Genomic DNA, 4,296 nt, shown 5'->3' with positions numbered 1-4,296 from the left:
CTCACTTCCAAGTCTGTTATAGTCAATGAACTAATCACTGATCATAATCTTGCTTGATGTGATTGGCCTGACTGAAACATGGCTTAAGCCTGATGAATTTACTGTGTTAAATGAGGCCTCGCCTTCTGGTTACGCGGGGGACCATATCCCCCGCGCATCCCGCAAGGAGGTGTTGCTAACATTTACGATAGCAAATTTCAATTTATAAAAAAAAAAAATACTGCGTTTTTGTCTTTTGAGCTTCTAGTCATAAAATCTATGCAGCCAATCACTTTTTATACCTACTGTTTACAGGCCTCCTGGGCCATATACAGCGTTCCTCACTGAGGTCCCTGAATTCCTATCGGACCTTGAAGTCATGGCAGATAATATTCAAATTTTTGGTGACTTTAATATTCACATGGAAAAGTCCACAGACCCACTCCAAAAGGCTTTCGGAGCCATCATCAACTGGAAAATTGGAACGGAAATGGCGCTACACCAAACTGGAAGTCTTCCGACTGGCTTGGAAAGACAGTACCGTGCAGTATCGAAGAGCCCTCACTGCTGCTTGATCATCCTATTTTTCCAACTTAATTGAGGAGAGTTACAACAATCCAAAATTTATTTTTGATACTGTCGCAAAACGAACTAAAAAGCAGCATTCCCCAAGAGAGGATGGCTTTCACTTCAGCAGTGATAAATTCATTAACTTCTTTGACAAAAAGATCATGATCATTAGAAAGCAAATTACAGACTCCTCTTTAAAGCTCAGTTGTCCTGAGTCTGCACAACACTGCCAGGACCTAGGATCACGGGAAATACTCAAGTTTTTTAATCCTGTATCTCTTGACACATTCATGACAATAGTCATGGCCTCTAAACCTTCAAGCTGCATACTGGACCCTATTCCAACTAAACTACTGAAAGAGCTGCTTCCTGTGCTTGGCCCTCCTATGTTGAACATAATAAACGGCTCCTTATCTACCGGATGTGTACCAAACTCACTAAAAGTGGCAGTAATAAAGCCTCTTTTGAAAAAGCTTAACCTTGACCCAGAAAATATTTTTTAAACTATTGGCCTATATCGAATCTCCCATTCCTCTCAAATTTGTTTTATAAAAATTGAAAAAGAAAAAAAAAGAGATAAAATATATTTATTTTTAGAAAAATATGTTGCACAGCAACTCACTGCCTCCCTGAAGACAATGTAAACAAAACATTTCAGTCTGGTTTTAGACCCCATCATAGCACTGACACTGCACTCGTGAAGGTGGTAAATGACCTTTAAATGGCGTCAGACCAAGGCTCTGCATCTGTCCTCGTGCTCCTAGACCTTAGTGCTGCTTTTGATACCATCGATCACCACATTCTTTTGGAGAGATTAGAAACCCAAATTGGTCTACACGGACAAGTTCTGGCCTGGTTTAGATCTTATCTTTCAGAAATATATCAGTTTGTCTCTGTGGATGGTTTGTCCTCTGACAAATCAACAGTACATTTTGGTGTTCCTCAAGGTTCCGTTTTAAGACCACTATTGTTTTCACTACACATTTGACCTCTTGGTGATGTCATTCGGAAACATACTGTTAACTTTCCCTGCTATGCGGACGATACACAGCTGTACAATTCGATGAAACATGGTGAAGCCCCAAAATTGCCATCCCTGGAAGCCTGTGTTTCAGACATAAGGAAGTGGATGGCAGCAAATGTTTTACTTTTACACTCGTACAAAACAGAGATGCTAGTTCTAGGTCCCAAGAAACGAGGAGATCTCCTATTGGATCTGACAATTAATCTTGATGGTTGTACAGTCATCTCAAATAAAACTGAAGGACCTCTGTGTTACTCTGGACTCTGATCTCTCTTTTGACGAACATATCAAGACTGTTTCAAGGACAGCTTTTTTCCATCTTCGAAACATTGCAAAAATCTGAAACTTTCTGTCCAAAAATTATGCAGAAAAATGTATCCATGCTTTGTCACTTCTAGATTAGACTACTGCAATGCTCTACTTTCCGGCCTTCCCGATAAAGCACTAAATAAACTTCAGTTAGTGCTAAACACGGCTGCTAGAATCTTGACTAGAACCAACACATTTGGTAACCTCTCTACACTGGCTTCCTGTTTAGGCAAGGGCTGATTTCAAGGTTTTACTGCTAACCTACAAAGTATTACATGGGCTTGCTCCTATCTATCTATCTTTTCAATTTGGTCCTGCCGTACATACCTACACGTACGCTACGATCACAAGACACAGGCCTCCTTATTGTCCCTAGAATTTCTAAGCAAACAGCTGGAGGCAGGGCTTTCTCATATAGAGCTCCATTTTAATGGTATGGTCTGCCTATCCATGTGAGAGACGCAGACTCGGTCTCGGCCTTTACTCATCTCTTCAGTAAGTCCTATGATGGAGTGTAGTCTGGCCCAGGGGTGTGAAGGTGAACGGAAAGGCACTGGAGCAACAAACTGCCCTTGCTGTCTCTGCCTGGCCGGTTCCCCTCTCTACACTGGGATTCTCTGCCTCTAACCCTATTACGGGGGCTGAGTCACTGGCTTACTGGTGCTCTTCCATGCCGTCCCTAGGAGGGGTGCGTCACTTGAGTGGGTTGAGTCACTGACGTGATCTTCCTGTCCGGGTTGGTGCCGTGGGGGAGATCTTCGTGGGCTATACTCGGCCTTGTCTCAGGGTAGTGGGTTGGTGGTTGAAGATATCCCTCTAGTGGTGTGGGGGCTGTGCTTTGGCACATAAAGAGGGTATATCATGAATAACCAATGACTCTTAACCAATCAGATTGCGAGGTAGGAACTACCCCTTGTATAATCTTCTATAACTACATTCATGTTCTTACTCATGGTGATGCTCTGTGGCGTTCCTCTCCCTCCTTCCTGTTCTCTTAGAATTGCCATAAAACAAGAGACGGGAGACAAACAGAAAATATGAAAGGCAAATTATCTGCTAAATTAGATGCATCGATTGAAATGATCAAATAAATACTGTTGATGATTGTATAATTAGATTTCCTTTCTCCTTTCTTGGACTTGATGCAGTTCTCTGCTGATTTGTTACTCTGCAAATTGGTATACAATACAAACATTTAAATTAAATCTTTATAAAATAAAAACTATGTAGATGCAAGCTGGGAGTAATTGAAATCGAAATTGCAGACGTTTTTGCTTCAATTAGTTGATCAAGGAGGCGCCGCAGAGCCTTCAAGACCCCAAAATTGTTGGGAAAGACCAGTAGGATATCACCGGCATCCATTTCCTGTTACAGCCTGGCCTGGAAAATAATTAACAGTTAACAGTTAGCTCCATAGCTGGCTACCCTAGATACCAATACGAGCAAAATATGTTTTACATCGTCTATTTCTCTTACCGTTTGCTAGCTAGAAAACGTATGGCCGCTAGCAACTCCAGTTCTGTCTAACGTTAGTCAAACTCACTGTGAAAAGCATCAGCAATTTGAGGATTGTTCTCTGCTAAACTGTCCCTCAATACATCTGTTGTCAAGCCTCTGTACTTCTCACAGGTCCTATAATATGGACCAGAAGACTTCAGGAGAAGCTAGCTAACTGTAGTCTAACTTATTTAGTCTAGCTTGCGAAATGCTCTTTAGGTATGCTCAAAGGCAGACTAGCAAGCTAGCTAGCTGTTACCTAACTGGCTAGTTAGCAAGCTAGTTAGCTAGCGAACATTAATGGTTACGTTGTTAGCTAGCTAGCATTAGCTGGATCAACAGTTAGCTAGCTAGCTAGTTTGATACTATACAAATTGGCAGCTTTTTAAAATATAGCTAGTTTACCTTTCATTATTGGTATCTATGTACATGTTTACTCCTTGCCTTGCTTGCTAACAAACGGTGCAGTAGAGAACCTAACGTCCACTGACTTCAAAAATGTTAACTGTCACCTCACGAAACCACATTCACAAGGAGATCTTTTTGTGCTTGTCATTACCGTAGTCAAAAAAAAACTTGTGCTTGTGGTTTTCGCATGAAGTGCAGTGCCATCATTCGTCAAAAGGATGCAGCATTTTTAAGAAGAGCTATGTGTTCCTTAATCGGCACTTAATCAGAAAACTTAAGGATAAACAATCTCAATGAATGTATAATTAAGGGCATGCTCCATACATCCCTTAACCTCTCCTTTAACCCAAAAAGCAAGGGGAGCTATCAAACATTTTGTAGTAAGGTATTATTAAGGATACGTTTCCTGATATCCTTGATATACCCATACATTGAAAAATAAAGGGCACTGACCAACAACTGAAATTAAGGTATGTTTAATGGGTCCCCTTTTGCCTTTTAAAATGAAG

The 4,296-nt window shown here is 41.1% G+C and overlaps 1 long non-coding RNA gene across 1 annotated transcript; it reads right to left on the bottom strand.

Annotated features, from left to right (window-relative positions):
• Positions 1-1,120: 1,120 nt before the first annotated feature.
• Positions 1,121-4,022, bottom strand: LOC129860327 (uncharacterized). Its single transcript, XR_008760349.1, has 3 exons — positions 3,359-4,022; positions 2,832-3,262; positions 1,121-2,718 (listed from the first exon to the last, which is right to left on the bottom strand). It is a non-coding gene; the product is annotated as an uncharacterized LOC129860327 (long non-coding RNA).
• Between the last annotated feature and the right edge of the window lie 274 nt (positions 4,023-4,296).

The sequence above is a fragment of the Salvelinus fontinalis genome, chromosome 8, assembly GCF_029448725.1.
Source record: "Salvelinus fontinalis isolate EN_2023a chromosome 8, ASM2944872v1, whole genome shotgun sequence".
NCBI classification, from domain to species: Eukaryota; Metazoa; Chordata; class Actinopteri; order Salmoniformes; family Salmonidae; genus Salvelinus; species Salvelinus fontinalis.
Note: the sequence above shows the minus strand (reverse complement) of the source record. Positions and strands in the feature narration are given on the sequence as shown.